Genomic DNA, 16,799 nt, shown 5'->3' with positions numbered 1-16,799 from the left:
GCCTTTTTCTGCCCAGAGGCTGAATTTATTAGGGACAAATACAATTGTTTCTGCCTTCCAGCTGTTTTCTGATGGGCTCCAACTAACAGGCCTGGCATATGGTCAGAATGAGTAAGGACATTTACCTGATAACGCCATACAGGTAGATGGTCCACTTGCCACTAATTTCCTCTCTTCAGGAGGGCCAAGGATGCCCTACTTTTGAGTCATCCTAAAAAGAAAAAGATTTCAGTGTTCAACATCCTAGCTTCTGAGGCTGCTTTTCTGTAGAGATGACAACAATGTTGTCTGCCATTTATGATTTACCATAATTTTTATATCCTCAGCAATTATTTCCCATTACTTGTCTTTTTTTCTTGCCTGTTACCACTAAAGCTCTCTAGATATCACTTGTATTATGGACCCATGTGTAAAAGGCTGTTCACAATGAACATCTGAGGTATTCACACAAAGCACCCAACATTTAGCTACGAGAATTCTTTTAAGGGAAAGCCAATCAATAGAACAAAACTAGCTTCGACAAATACCTCTGCCTCCAACATCCTCATCAAGTCCTTCTGTAGAAACTAAGATGTTACTTTTCACTGAAAGCAGCAACTGAGTCTGACCCATTGGATAACCTCCAGCATCACTCTTGCCTAGAACTGAGAAGCATCTCTCCTCAGAAAATTAGCATTCCAAAACAAAATCACTACAAAGGGGACTCAATTACTGCTCCAAGAGGCAATAACTCTGCTTACTCCTGAAAATCAGTAAAGTGAAAGTCACTCAGTCGTGTCTCTCTCTTTTTGCAACCCCATGGTCTATACAGTCCATGCAATTCTCCAGACCAGAATACTGGAGTGGGTAGCCTTTGCCTTCTCCAGGGGATCTTCCCAACCCAGGGATTGAACCCAGGTCTCCCGCATAGCAGGCGGATTCTTTACCAGCTGAGCCACAAGGGAAGTTACCAACAAAAATCAGTAAGATACCAACAAAAAGTAGAAATCTGTCAACCTGAAGTAGAAATTAGTATTGCTGTAGCTAGGCCTAGTATTTGGAGCCCCTCAGTTAATTGCTTTTATATTCTATTGATGAGATAAAGAATCCTCATCATTTTAAAGCAAATTCACATCTACATTCCTTGTAAGGTATGGCATTCTCACAAGTAACTACAGTTATAAAATCCTTCTACAAAGGGATTATCCTGAGTAGCTCTGTGTTGGTAGAGGAGTGGGAGCTATGAACTTTGATTTCAGTGAAATCTGCAAAAATCCCATGGCCCCCTTTGAGCACTCGGTAGACTAAAAAAAAAAAAAAAAAAAAAAAAACCTCAACTTTTTCTATTTATATATGTCCCTCTATTTCTTCTATTTCCAAGGTATGATTCAAAGAACTTCATACTAGTCAAACCTGTCAGACCAGAACCATTCTCCACGTTAGGTTTCTCCCTGCAAAGGCACATGTTTGCAGATTTAACCTCCATGGAAAAACATTTATGCTGGCATCCTGGTATAGTTAACAACAGAGTAAGCATGAACCAGGCCCAGAATGCCAACCAGCTATCGGGCTGCTGTTCTCCCAGCAGTGTAACACTTGCCTAGGTACACGGAAACCTAGGCAGCTGCCTACAGCTGGGGCCAAAGGTAGGCTAATGGTGCTGCACTTACCTGGGGCTCCATCCGCTCAAAAATTCACAGCTGGATGCTCTGCAATCAAAGCACTCCAGGTTAGAGACAGACAACAGTTAGTGAACACTTGTGTGGCGTTCAAGACCCCTACCCTCAAAACTCCCTTAACTTAGTGAGGCCTGAACCACAGAAACAATAGTCAACAATAAAAGAGCGTTCCCTTGGTTAGCTTTATTGTCGTCATCCTTACTTGCATACCACAGCAGTTCAACAGTAGCAAATTAATGGTCTCATCAACAAGTATCAGGAAGCTTGGCTGTCACTCAACAGCCAAATGACAGTGGGCAAATAACCTCTGTACTTCAGTCTCATTTGTAGAATGGGAGTGTTGTACACAGGGTGTTTGGGAGGTTTAAATGGAATATAAATTAAGTGCATAAGATAATATCTGCTATAGACTGGGAACTTACTCTAAGCAAAGAGATGATGAATACTGGTGAGCAGAAAGGGAACTTATCCTGGGAAAGTAATGGGCACTGAAAATTGGAAAGGCTGGTTGAAACTAGATTGAAAAGGGCCTCAATTATGTGATCTCTTGAACCATAAAAACAGCATTTTAAAAAATAACTGGATGCAGTAACGAATGGTAAAGAAACTGGAGACAGTTAGGTTGCCAATCCTGCCAACGACCCCAACTACTGGTTGAAAACAATAACCAAAATGTTTGCAAAAATGTTAACACTCCTACCCATTCCCCCTTACAATTTACCTTGTTTGTATAAGGTGAGAGTATGTAAGACAATACTTTTTCCCAGCCTTCCTCTAATTTCACCCCAAAACGCTTCCAAACAATTAGAGGAAAAGGAAAATAGAGGGCTCGTTGTCCAGGTCTAAAAACGAATCTAAAAATAGCCCGTCCCTTTCGGCGCTCGGATAGAACTGACGGAGCTCCACCCGACCACGTGTTCCTCGCGAACCTTCCCAAGTCCCTGGCCCTGGTGCCTGGGGAACAAGGCTCCCCGACACCGACTCTCGGCAACTCTCCAGGGACAGCAGGGATGGTAGAAAACAGGGGGGATTCTAGGGGTACTATCCCTCAGCATTTCTTCAAGATGCCCTCCAAACCTGGGGTCACTAGGGCACGAGCCCCAGTTTCGTCCCGTGCCTCGGAAGAGGCCTCCCAACCACTGTCTCTCGCCCCTGGCTGGTAAACCTCCAAGGCTTCTCCCCACTTTGCCCTTACTCACCGGCATGTGTCCGGAGCTCGGTAGGGACACTGCACCCGGGGCAGAGACCGCAGGGGAAAAGGGCAGTCTGGAGTCGAGGGGAGCTCCGCCCCGGGGAGGCTACTGGGCGGGCCCTCGGTGGGCGGGGCCCGGAAACCCCGCCCAGGAAAGCGTTACGAAAATGGGAGAGCTGTGGTAGAGGTGGGCATACTCTACACAGGAGCTAGAACCAAGAAGAGAAAAGATAGAAATCCGAACAAGCGCTACGGTTATTTGATACCCACCTCATTTATACTTACGCGTGGAAAGCGCGCTGGGTTTGAAACTGCTTAAGAGAAAACTTGGTGTGTCCGAGTGGGGCGGTGCTTCCTGTCAGCCCACAGCGAGCGCCGCGGTTCCTCGCACACGTGTGTGGCGCCTTCTGGTTGCTGCAAGCTCAGCCCACGCTTTTTCCACCTCCCACGCAGATCCTCTTCCACGCATTTCTGTCACATAGTCAACGGATTGCCCACGCACACAGGTCACCTTGGTTTTGGGGATCTCTCCAGGAGGTTTTCGCCTGGATTATGCTAGTCACTCCTACAGCCTAACCTGCGGGAACACATCCCCGGGGCCCTGCAGTGGGATCTTTAGCTGAGCTGCAGCAGCTAAAGAGTACTGGCTTTCTCTGCCAAGCTTCCCTTCCACCGTGGCACAGTCAGCCAAAGAGGCCACATCTTTGGTCTGGACGGGTTGCCCACCAGGTTATCAGCATTTCTTTTGGACACTAATCCTCCCCTCACTACTTGGAGTCGATATGATTCTCTCCTGCTGAACATTTTGGTGAAGCTGAGGATGAGAAAGGCAAGATCCAGTAGCAGTAATTCCTAAATCCTTTCTATAATTTCCCAAATTCTAAAGCCACTTTGTTCCTAGCATCTCCCTGCCCCCAGCCCCCAGCATCTGGTGGGCTCTGCCCATCTATTGCACCTGGCACCTTTGTCAGGTGAACCCTTGGGAGTAGCCAAAGTCCTTGTCATCTGCCGGCATATTTTATTATCTATTTCCTCAGGTATTTCATAACGGGAAAAAAATGTGCTTCCTATAAACCCAACCCTCGCAGACCTCTGCTGAGAAAGCCCAGAGTCCTACATTGATTCCAGGGAAAAATTTCAGGCTCTAAGGATAGCCCTGAAGTGGCAAAAACAAATTCTTCCCAGTTTGGATGGAGTTGGACACAGTCTCTGGTAGGAAAAAGGCTTACATAAATACAGTAATTAAAAATGTCACATGATCAGTGGTGGGCTGGTAGGCAGGAGATCTGCTTTGCAGTTAAATAGGAATGTGGCTGAAGACTGCTGCCCTAATCAGTGCCCACATCCAGCTGTCACAGTGTGTTCATAAAGGATGGTTATGAGAGCTATAAAATTGGGCAGATTGGGTGGATAATTGTCCTGCAGAGCTCTGCTAAAGGAGAAATTGCATTGGCGTCTCATATATTTTGCTTTCTTTTGTTTCATACACGTAAAATGGAGAAGGCACAGCTACCCTGAGGATTCGTGGAAAGGAAAGATGAAGTCTGTGTGAAAGTGTGCTTGTGTGCTTTCAGAGCACAGACAGGAAGTAACTGGGAATAGAGAGACACCAGGGCCTTTGGAGACAGAAGGACCAAATGACTTGGAGTCAACTGAATTCACAGATCAGTCCAAGGAGAAGGCAGGATTTGTGTAGAGGGAAGGTCAGTCATTATAAGTAAGGCTGAGAGATGGGCCATGTTCTCTTGTGGTATTGAAAATGGAGTCACCTTTTTAAGGTATAGGCCATTCGGTGTCCTTTTGAGGAAAACCTAAATTATGATTTCTTCATTTTGCAGTTAAAAAGTCCTTTATAGTCTTAATCTTCATGCTTTTAAATTCCGAATTCATTTTGGTGAGTTGTGTATTATGTGGTCTTTTACTTATAGTATCAACTACTTTTTTACCTTTTTGTTTGTTTCTTATTCTTGCAAAGACAAAATTGTTAGGAATAATAATGGAAAAGAAAAGGGAAAATTTTAGAAAATAAAAAGCAGCTAGATGAAAGGCAAAGGGTTAGAATAGGTCCATTAGCCCCGAGTTTGACCTCATAATTGAAAAGCTGGCCCCAAAGGACGCTAGGTTTCCAAGCTTCTTTTTTTGTTTGTTTCCAAGCTTCTTGCCTGTCTTTCCCTTTCTCCTTCATTTATCCTCTCCGTCTTGCTTCCTTACTGGACGTGTCTTGCCCTTGAGACTGCTCTTTTCCTCCCTTCTCTGGACAAGAATCACCAGTAGAGAAATATTTAATCATTTGTTCAATTAGTCAATCAGCCAGTCAACATTTACTGAACATCTACCATTTACCAGATCCTGGTCAGGTACTATGTGTAAAGTCAGAGGAGTAGAGATTTCAGCCTGCCTAAAGCTTATAATCTAGTGGGGAAGAAAGATAAGTAAAATAAGTATCCTTGGGCATGTCAGGGGGTAGCTAACCTAGCCTGCGGAATCAGGGAGAGTACTAAAGACAGCAGTATTCTCTCTGGCTGACCGTAAAGGCTTAGAGTAGAAGAGGGATCCCTCCTGCATTCCTGTACCCCTTGCTGCCGCTCTATAATAGCTACCCAAGTTAGAGTGGGGCTCTGTAGTAGTCCTTATTTCTCAAAAGTATATGGGGATTGTCAAGGATATAGAGAAATCGGAACCCTCATACACTGCTGATAGGAATGTGAAATGGTACAGCCGATTTGGAAAACAGCCTGGCAGTTCCTCATAGTATTAAACATAGAGTTACTTTAAGGCTCAACCATTCCACACCTAGGTATATACCCAAGAAAGTGAAAATGCAAATCTACACAAAAATTTGCACACACATGTTCATAGTAGCATTATTCGTTAGGGTTAAAAAGTTGAAACAAATGTCATTTAATTGACAAATGAATAAACAAAATGTGGTATATCTACACAGTGAAATATATTTTGGCCATAACAAGAAATGAAGTACTAAATCACAGGATATAACCTAAATGAACATTGAAAACATTATGTTAAAGAAGCAGGCTGAAATGGAGTAGGACCCTATGGTCCTTGTTCCCCATGTCCTCCATCTGCCTTTAGTCCATGGAAAAACTTTTGTTGTTTAGTCCCTGACTCTTTAGTCTGACTCTTTTGTGACCCTTTGGACCATAGCCCGCCAGGCTCCTCTGTCCTGGAATTCTCCAGGCAAGAATACTGGAGTGGGTTGCCATTTCCTCCTCTAGGGTATCTTCCCAACCCAGGGATCAAATCTGCATCTCCTGCATTGGCAGGCAGTTCTTTACCACTGAGCCAACAGGGAAGCCCAGAAAAACTTAAGCCAAAGAACCAGTTTAATCAGAGAAATGCAAAAACAAAGGAAAACAGTCTAACAAGATTAAATAATAGCTTAGTGCTTAGCATAGTTAAGGACTTTAGTTTCTTCTCAAGGGCATAGATAATATTCTGGGCCATATCCTGTGAGCTGTCTTGTAGATACTGAAACCCCCACCATGTTAACTACATGATGACCAGATTATAGCCATGACATAAACTATCACAACTCTGAGAACTGGCCTCAAGGAAATGCGACACCCCAACCATAGAACTGAAGATTAACTGTACCTAAAACAAGATATCGCTGGTCAGACCACCAATGACCAATTTCAAGATAACTGTCAGAGCTGACTGTACTGTTTCTGCATGTGGCCCCCTCCCTCTGACTATAAAAAGCTCTTGTCTCCTGATTGTTGGAGATAGAGGGGAATTGGCCTCTAGACAGGTGTCCCTCTGCTCCCCATCTTCCTGGTTACTAGCATCCCAAATAAAGCAAAGTTTCCACCAACCTGACCTCTTTATTGGCTTTTGAGCAGCAAGCAGATCTCACTTTTGGCTACAAAACCACAAATTGCTAGGCTTCCCTCGTAGCTGAAACGGTAAAGAATCTGCCTGCAATGCAGGAGACCAGGGTTCGAACCCTGGGTTGGAAAGATCCCCTGGAGGAGTGAATGGCTACCCACTCCAGTATTCTTCCCTGGAGAATTCCATGGACAGAGAAGCCTGGTGGGCTACAGTTCATGGGGTCACAAAGAGTTGGACACAACTGAGCAACTAACACTTTCACTCACTTTCATCACATATTGCTTAATTCCATACATATGAAAGTCCAGGATAGGAAAATCTATAAAGACAGAAAGCAAATCAGAGGTTGCTTAGGTCAAGGGGGAGGGCTGTAGGATAGCTAAAAGTTATGAGGTTTCTTTTTGAGGTGATGAAAATGTCCTGAAATTGTGGTGATGGTTGCACATATCTGTGAATATAATAGAAACCATTGAATTGTATACTTTAAATGAGTGAGTTGTGTAGAATGTGAATTATATCTCAATCAAAGGGTTAAAACAACAACAGAAAACATACCTGGGGACCTAAAAGATCTGCAATTCTGATTAAAATAGTGGACCTCACAGTCACTGCCAATTTTAAGGTCTAGAAATGACTTTTTATTCTGGACCCTGTGGCCTTTCAGAGTTCCTTCCTCAGTAGACAGAGAAAATGCATTAGGGTTGGCAGCACAAACAGATGCAGATGGGTAGACTGTGCATTCTTATATTCCCCCTCCCTAGCTTGCTTCCCTGATAGCTCAGCTGGTATCGAATCTGCCTGCAATGCAGGAGACCCCAGTTCAGTTCCTGGGTTGGAGAATTCCATGGACTGTATAGTCCATGGGGTCACAAAGAGTAGGACAAGACTGAACAACTTTCACTCCCTAGTTTGACTCCCTCATGCTATTTTGGTTTAACATTTATAGTGTACCTACTGCATAGAAGGTATATGGACCTGAAACAACTAGAGTCTCTTTATTCTTTCCAGTGTCTTAAGTTAAATTTTTAATAGAATATCCTGTATATAAATAGATAAAGGTCTTTAGAAAATAGGCAATGTGGTACAAAGAACAAGTTGCAAGGCATCCTGAGATTCAAGGCTCCCTCTATGGCATGTAGGGAAATATCATGGTGACATCAGCTAGAGCAAGACTAACTCCAAGTCCTTCTTAATTTTGAGCAAATTCCAAGACTTGGCTCCCTCCTCACATGCTTCCAATCACCCCCTTCATTTGGTTTCTAGACTCAATTAGTTAGTCTATTTCCATACCCCTCATTTTCTCACCAACCCCACCCCCACAGTGTCCAAATTGGCCCTCCAATACTGAAACCATGTGCCGGAAATTCATTAAGCTGAACACATGGGAAATTACAGAGGAGATGTCACTTGTCACTTAGACTCAAATATAGAAAGTAATTTTAAAAGGACAGTGGCAAGAGGCTATTTTTATCTTGCTTGTTTGTGCTGAGTTTTCTTATCTTGCTGTCTCTCATTCTCTTCCTGGCTATCTCTACTCTTCCTTGCTTCTTCTTTAAAATAAGTGTTGGCCTTTTTAATCTTCATCTTGGTTTCTCTTATTTTGCATTATGGAGTCTTTTGTCTGCCTTTGTCATGCATTTATTCATTCATTCAACAAATATTGAATATCTACCATGTAGCAGGTCCTGTGCTAGGCACTAGTAGAATACAGTGGTGAATAAGACAGACATGGTCCTTACCATTGTGGAGGTTACAGTCTAAGGAGGCAGGTGACATCAGGTGAATTGAGTTCAGTCTGGGTCACAGAAAACTTTCAGGGAGTTATTAGCACCTTTCTAATGCTAAGTTTAACCTGCAGTAAATGGGCCTGTGAAAACAGGCCAGATCCCAGCATGTTTGTGGGGTTAAAGAATATACCAAATTTATTATAAGGAATGCAAGACAATCAAAGACCCAGGTTTCTCTCTGTTATATACAAGCCCTTGGGGTAGAGAGAACATGGATTTGACAGTCAGATGTGGATCTGATTCTGACTCCACCACTTACATATTAGCGGTTTGATCTCTGGACTTTAGTTTTCTCACTTATAAAATGCAAATTGCAATCTCCGCATTTTAGATTATTGTAATGATTAAATAAGAGAGCATATATAAGGGGCCAGGCAGGTGTCCAACATATTTGCTTCCTTTCCCATTACCTACTTGTCCCATCTGTGAATCTCACAATTACAAAAAAAAAAAAAGTCCAATCTCTCATTTGGTGGGAAATGAGATTCTTTAGTTGGTATTAACCATCCTTATGGCAGAAAGTGAAGAAGAACTAAAGAACCTCTTAATGAAAGTGAAAGAGGAGAGTGAAAAAGTTGGCTTAAAGCTCAACATTCAGAAAACTAAGATCATGGCATCTGGTCCCATCATTTCATGGCAAATAGTTGGGGAAACAGTGGAAATAGTTGCTGACTTTATTTTTCTGGGCTCCAAAATCACTGCAGATGGTGATTGCAGCCATCAAATTAAAAGACGCTTACTCTTTGGAAGGAAAGTTATGACCAACCTAGACAGCATATTAAAAAGCAGAGACATTACTTTGGCAACAAAGGTCCGTCTAGTCAAGACTGTGGTTTTTCCAGTGGTCATGTATGGATGTGAGAGTTGGACTATAAAGAAAGCTGAGCGCCGAAGAATTGATGCTTTTGAACTGTGGTGTTGGAGAAGACTCTTGAGAGTCCCTTGGACTGCAAGGAGATCCAACCAGTCCATCCTAAAGCAGATCAGTCCTGGATGTTCATTGGAAGGACTGATGTTGAAGCCTAAACTCCAATACTTTGGCCACCTCATGCGAAGAGTTGACTCATTGGAAAAGACCCTGATGCTGGGAAAGATTGAGGGCAGGAGGAGAAGGGGACGACAGAGGATGAGATGGTTGGATGGCTTTACCAGCTCGATGGACATGGGTTTGGGTGGACTCCGTGAGTTGGTGATGGACAGGGAGGCCTGACGTGCTGAGGTTCATGGGGTTGCAAAGAGTTGGACACGACTGAGCCACTGAACTGAACTGAACTGAACTGAACTGAAACCAGTTGTATACCCAGAAAAATTGATTACTACAAAGTGCACTATACATACAATTTATGACAGATTACTTCCTTATTCTGGGGTAAAGAAAAGGCAATAAAAATAATGAAATTATACAAAAAGACTGAAATAAGTTGTAACAAAGAACTTCTTGACTGTGAGGGCTGGAAATGTAAGTGGATGCCTGGGACAGCTACAGAATCTTTTTTTCTGAAAGTATCTGTTTAGACTGGGCTGTGGAAGGCTGCTCCAGAGGTAAACCTGCTAATCTCTTCATGTCCCATTTAACCTAGGGAATCTTTTCAAGAGAAATTGCAGTTCTTCTTCCTTTTCCAAGTCAGATATGCTCTGGGAAGATGAATGCTGCCAGAAGGCTTATTGCTCACAAGGTAAGGAAAAATGGCAGCTGCCATTTCAGGCACTTAATAAATTTACCAAATTGAGAAGCTGTTGATTTGGTTTACCTGATTCCTCCTCCCTGATAAAGAAGAAATCTCTTCAATCAGAGGTTCTTTGAAACTGGAAAGGAAGCCAGAGCTCTAACTGCAGAAATTGGCAGAGGCAGCACTCAAAGGAATAAGCCCGGCTCAGCAGGCAGCACCAGGATTCCTGGATTCGCTCCCCCGCCCGCACCCACGGGAAATTTCAGGTTGCCTTTGTTCTGCTGAGTTCTTTTCAAAGGACATTATTTTAGCTGTCCTTTCCTCCCTTTACCACCATTTTCCTTCTTCCTTCTTTTCTTTATTCTCGCTGCTTTCCTTCCCTCCTCTCTCGTGCCTCCTCCATTTCGTTTTCTTCATTCCTCCTCCCCCAAGTCTCCATATCAGCTGTTGGATCTCATCGCCTGCCCCGCTGGGATTTCGATTCCAAAAACTTTCGAATTCCTTCTTGGTCTCAAGTAACACTGTTATGCTGCCAACAAAGGCGATGCTCTGTATATTTAGAGAGCAAGGTTCCCCCCAAGTGTAGTCAGGTGCACTCCGGGAAAACCTTTCATGCAGAAGGGTTTTCGGAGCCTTTCATGTGCTAATAAATTGTGAATGTCCATAGGGTTGGGGAGTTGAGGGCGCTTAGAATACTGGAATTCATTTTCCCAAACCTCTTGATCTTTTATTTTATTTTTTTTCCTCCACAGAGCATATCCTGGGGCAGGTGGTCTTTGAAACATATTTCAGAGACACTTAGATTTTTTTTAAATGCTGTAACATTCATTATCATTTGATTTTTACAACTACCCTATGATAGGACAGGGAAATTATAATATACTTATTTTATAGATAAGTAAAACTGAGGCTCAGAGAGATTACATGCCTGGCTCATAGTAACATAGCTAACCAGCAAGCAACAAAAAGCTAGGTCTTCTTATTTATGGGCATACTCTGTCTGCACTGCCTTGTGCATGCTTAGTCACTCAGTTGTGTCTGACTCTTTTCAACCCTTTTTGAACTGTAGCTTGCCAGGTTCCTCTGTCCATGGCATTTTTTCATGCAAGAATACTAGAGTGAGTTGCTATTTCCTTCTCCAGGGGATCTTCCTGACCCAGGGATCAAACACAGTTCTTCTGTGTCTCCTACATTGCAGGCAAATTCTTCACCCACTGAGCCATTGGGGATTTACAAATATACAAAGTATAAAGTTAAATAGGTTACTGAAAGGATAAGAAGAGAACATCAAGATGTCATAGTTGTTGCTGTTTAGCATGTCCGACTGTTTTGTGACCCTGTAGTCCACTAAGTCTCCTCTGTCCATTGGATTTCCCAGGCAAGAATACTGGAGTAGTTTGCCATTTCCTGTACTGTGTTTAAATATAATATATACATGACATCAACATATGGCATGTAACATATAAGATCTAAAAGACATACATACTATAATTGGTTAATTAGGGCATCCATTTTCCCCATTCAACTAAATATGTATTGCACAACTATTACAATGTGTTTATCACCATTTCAGTTGTTGGGGACAGAGCAGTGACCAAAAGAGACAAAAACACAAATTCTTGTCTTCATGGAGTTTACATTCTAGTGGTGGAGATAGAAGTTATAAATGTGTAAAATATATTTTATTATCTATGTTACATAATACATATATATGTGCTTTATAATCATAAAGAAAGAAAAAGTGAAAATGAAGTCTCTCAGTTATATCTGACTCTTTGAGACCCCATGGATTGCAGGCTACCAGGCTTCTCCATCCATGGGATTTTAATCATAAAGGCTAAGAATAAAAATAAAGTAGAATAAAAGATAGACAAATGTGGGAGTTGCCAATAAGGGGTGCAGGGGGTCAAGGAATGCTATACTGAAAACCTTACATCTGAATAAAGACCTGAAAGAGATAAAAAAAAGTGACCATGCAGAGGTTTAGCATGGTTTAGGAGGGTTCTCCAGCAGATATGAAAACAAGTTCAAAGAGTCTCAGGCAGGAGTGTGCCTAGGGTGAGGGTGAGTGGAGAGAATGGGGGGGGTAGGAGATGAGGTTAGAGAAACTGAAGGGTTGGAGTCCTGATGCCAGCTCTTACAAGGAAATGAAGTGATATAATGCAGATGATATGTCATATCACAGGTATATTATACCATATGACAGGTCTGTTTTGTTACTACATAACAAATTACCCCCAAACTTTAAGAATTTCAAACAGCAAAAGTTAATCTCACAGTTTCTGAACTGGGAGTAGCTCAATTGAACTGGCTCAGAGTCACCCATGAGACTATAGTCAGGGTGTCCACTAGTGCTTCTGTCATTTTAAGGCTTGCCTGAGGCTGGAGGATCTGCTTCCAAGCTCAGTAACAGGGCTGCTGACAAGAAGCCCCAAGTTCCCTCCCATGAACCTCTCCATAGGGCTGTTTACTATGTAGTAATTGGCTTCCACCAGAGAGAAAGTAACCTAGGGGGAAGCCACAGTATCTTTTATGATCTAATCCTTAAAGTTACATACCATTACTTCTGTTATATTTCTTGATTGCATGATAAACTGGTACTATGTGGGAAAGAACTGTGAGTATGTGAATATCAAGAGATGGGGGTCTTTGGGGATCACCTTGGAGGCCGGCTACTATAACTAGTTTGAGGAAGAAAACATTCTTAAAATAATCATTACTTCAACAAATATGTGGCAGATATTAGCATATGGCTTCTAAAATACTGGTGCTCACAGCCCTATCTGGGTTGAGGCCTGAACAGGGGCAATATAGAGCAGGAACTTCAGAAACCCACTGTGAGTCTGAAGATCTTACTTCATCCTCCTATAGGAGGATGTTTCTTTTCATCAAAGCCCCACTTCCTCTAGGCCTGGCCTCATTATTTCATTCACCTAATTAACAGAACATGGACTAATCTTAGTTAAACCTGCAAAGAAAAAAAAATATGCTTTAAGGAAAGCAGTAGAACTTCAAAGCAGGCTAGGACCTCTTTGGGCAATTTAACCTTGAGATGACACTGGACTTTTATGAAGACACACCTACTCTGCCACATCCTCCTGTACCTTCATGTGAAGTCTTCCTACCTGGTCTAAAAAGACTAATGACAGGGAAGAGAGTATTTGCTCAGTCCCTGAGGCCCAGTATTGAGTCTGTTCAGAGACAAAGACAGGGCTCTCCTGAGACCCAGACGTGTTCCCTGCTGACTCCTGCCTTGTTCAGTTTTGGCTGGGCAGAGTTCAGCCAGTTTCCTGAGCTGAGCAGCAGATGGCATCGCAGCCTCAGGAGCGAGCATCCCAGACTGCTGGCAAGAGCAGCAGCGCAATTAAGAACTCAGACTCCTGCTTGGCATCTGGGAGTTCCTGGGGTGGGGGCCTCCGCCTCCCCAGCTCCAAGCTCAGGAAATTTTTGCTCTGTGCCTGCAGATTAGGATATGGTCAGGCTGGTATCTCAGTGAGCAGAGCCTGAAACCAAAACAGATGGTGAATGCAGGGTCTTTTCTATGATCTTTTCTGAAAAAGATGAAAATCAGAGGTTGCTGTGCTCAGAGCAACTGTGTTTTTCCATCACCGCCTATCTTTTGCTTGTCAGGGTGTGCACAGAGTATATATATTTTGGTTTGGGGGCTAATGGGTCCTTGGCAGAAGGCTCCTGGGATGATCAGATGGGGCAAAAGACAGCTGAGGGATCAGAGGTTTCGGGAAAGCATCTGAGGAATCCCAGGGGCTCAAAATTGAATCTTTCCCCCCCAGTGACCTGAATGAGAAGCTAAGCTTTCTCCTAGCAACGCAGGGAGGGCTCAGTCCTGCAGGCCTTCTGTTTATGCTTGTCTCCTTCCCTCTCCCTGTATTTCTGACTCCTCCTCCTCCACCTCTCTGTTCCACTTTTTCTGTCCTTCCTTTTTCCTCTGTCATCTCTGTCCATTGATGTCTTTCCCTCTGCAGATCTCTTTCTTTCTCTGCTCCAGGATAGAGAGGAAAGCCAGTTACCAAACTGCTCTGGCAGAGTGCTAATAAGCATGGGGCTGTAACACCATTGCCTGTCCTTAGAGGCTGGGACCCTCTCCACTTGGCCCAACCTCCCTCTTTCCCTTCCTCCTGGCTTCCGCTGATGCTGCTTCATGGCTGATCCCAAGGAAACTTGGATAAAGGGAGATCCAGAGGTCACCAAGAGAACATATTCCCCTCCCTCAGAGCCTATGCTCCATGCTTTGTAACTGTGGAGAGGAAAGTCCTCAGGGCTTCCCAGTAGGACTGGGATCCACTCAACCTCCTGTTCACTAGTTACCCATATATGCCACTAGAGTATGAACTTGACAGCAGGGCCTGTCTATCTTGTTCACTGCTGTATCCAAAGTGTCTAGTATATATATATATATACTTTTTTTTTTTACTTTACTTGATTGCACCAGGTCTTAGTTGTGGAATGCCCAGATCTAGTTTCCCAAACAAGGATTAAATCTGGGCCCCCTGCATTGGCAGTGTGGAGTCTTAACCACTGAATTACCAGGGAAGTCCTGATAATAAATATTAAAAAAAAAAAAAAAAAAACAATAAGGAGAAAATGGATGGAAGGATGAACACTGTGCTCTGTAATAGGTGTTGGAGTACTAACATGAAAGGTGCCATGCCAGTCCATAAAGAGAGAGGAACACCTGGAGAAGCAGTAATCCGTAAGAGTAACTCTGTGGATGATGGTGGTAGAAGCTCCAGTGGGTGTCTGAGTTTGCACTGTGAAGAGAGAGAAGGCTTTGTTCACTAACCACTGTGACAGTTATCCATGGAGAGCCCATGGATACTAGCCCATGGAGTACTAGACTCTGGGTTATAGCAGGTGATAAGGTAGGCTCCCAATTGAGTTTGGGGGGATAAATACATAGGTAATAACAAACAGGATAAATGCTGTCTTAGGGGAAATAATGGGACTGGGGGCAAAAACAGAAGCAGCTCGCCTATTTTAGGGAGTTCTGGAAGGTTCAGTATGAAGGGAGTTCAGGCTAAGACCTGCCTGAAAGGTTGGTGGAAGTCAGCTGGGGAAGGAGAAGGGAAAGAGAATTCCAGACCAAAGGAACATTATGTAGGGTCAAGAGAGAAGAGCAAGTTTCAAGAAACTGAGTAAAAGTGTCAGGAAATCTGGCTGGAGTACCAGTATGGCGGTAGGCTCAGTTAGAAGACACACCTTCTAGAGAAATGGGTGGGAGTCAGGTGGAAGAAGCCCCAAACAAGGTTAAGGATTATGTCTTTACTTTGAGGACATGGGAAACCTTTAAAAGTTTTAAGAAAGGAGGTGATAAGATTAAGTTTACATTCTAGGGAGATTACTCTGGTTACAGTGTGAGAAATAGATGGTGTGGGGCCAGAGTAGCAACCTATAGACCAGTGAGGGAATAGTCCATGCAAGGAATGCTGGCCTGAGAGGTGATGTTAATGGGGATAAGGTTCAAGGTTTGAGTCAAGACTGAAGATACTTAGGAGTTTTCCTGGTGACAAACTTGGTGTGGAGGGGATGTTGGCATTCCAGAGAGAGAAAATACATGTGCAAAGATATCAGGAACTTCGCATGTTCTGAGAAGCTCTTGTGGTTATGTGTTTTTAGCTTGTAAGAGGGCACAGGTGTAGAAAATGAGGAAAATTAGCCTTTGCTGAAGAGCCTTGGAAGCCCTGGATGAGGCCAGTCCCCTTTTGTTAGAGTTTGCGGAAGAGGGAGGAGATATGGCTAACCTCTCCAGATACTTGAATTATCTGGAGGCTTCCAGAAGGTCCTGGTCCATCTAGGCATGTTCAGAACAAATGCATTACCCAGAAGGACAAGGGCAAGCAGAATCCATGGAAGTGAAGGAAGATGTGGGAACTGGAGGAAGCAAATGGGCCAAGACAGGTAGTGGGAAAATGGAAAAAGACTGCCTGGCAAGCACAGCCAGGCAGTACAACTGGGAGAGATAAGTTCCACCAGAGCCTGGAGATCTCTCTTCCAGAATTATTTAGTCTCTGGATTCTTTCCTTTTCTGTCTCCAGACTTTACAACCTCCTATGGACATCTCTAATTTTTCCCCCAAAGAAGAAATTTTGGAAAAGGGCAGAGAGCATGGACCAATCAATGTACGCTTAAAAAATTGGGCTCTGCTTCTTCCTTGATTTGCAATTTTGGACAAATCACTGGAACTATTTCTTACCTGTTACATGGGGACAATAATGTCTACCTCATGTATACTGAAAGGTTGAAATGAGGTAGTGTGAACAGAAGACTTGCACAGTGAAAGTTCTCAATACATTTTTTATGTTATTAAGGTTGTGATATGAGCCAAATGGGATGCCAGGGGGCAAGATGGGTACAAAAAAAGATAGGAAGAGATGTGAGTAAAGAGGGCTGAGAAGACGAGGAGTGAGTTCCAACCTGTGCAGAATTCTTCAATGGCTTCCATGGCCTATGAGACAAAATTCTCCACCAGTGCTACTTCCTGCCTACCTGTCCTGCTTCATCTCCACTATTTCCAACCTCACTTAACGTGATTAAACATGACGCACACTACCTATGAGTCCCAGAACATACCAGGTTTTTAAAACTTTTACATGAGCTATTCTTCTGGAGAGAAATGACTTCA

General features: G+C 43.3%; 1 protein-coding gene across 2 annotated transcripts in view; it reads right to left on the bottom strand.

Moving 5' to 3' along the window:
• MATR3 (matrin 3) overlaps positions 1–2,922 on the bottom strand; it is a 38,738-nt gene extending 35,816 nt beyond the window's left edge. For both annotated transcript variants that reach the window (XM_065918657.1, XM_065918662.1), the window contains exons 1-3: positions 2,858–2,922; positions 1,650–1,688; positions 126–211 (exon numbers count right to left, since the gene is read on the bottom strand). The gene's annotated coding sequence lies outside the window, so the exon portion shown is untranslated. The remainder of the gene's footprint in view (positions 1–125; positions 212–1,649; positions 1,689–2,857) is intronic.
• Between the last annotated feature and the right edge of the window lie 13,877 nt (positions 2,923–16,799).

This window comes from Muntiacus reevesi, chromosome 1, assembly GCF_963930625.1.
Source record: "Muntiacus reevesi chromosome 1, mMunRee1.1, whole genome shotgun sequence".
Classification (NCBI taxonomy): Eukaryota; Metazoa; Chordata; class Mammalia; order Artiodactyla; family Cervidae; genus Muntiacus; species Muntiacus reevesi.
Note: the sequence above shows the minus strand (reverse complement) of the source record. Positions and strands in the feature narration are given on the sequence as shown.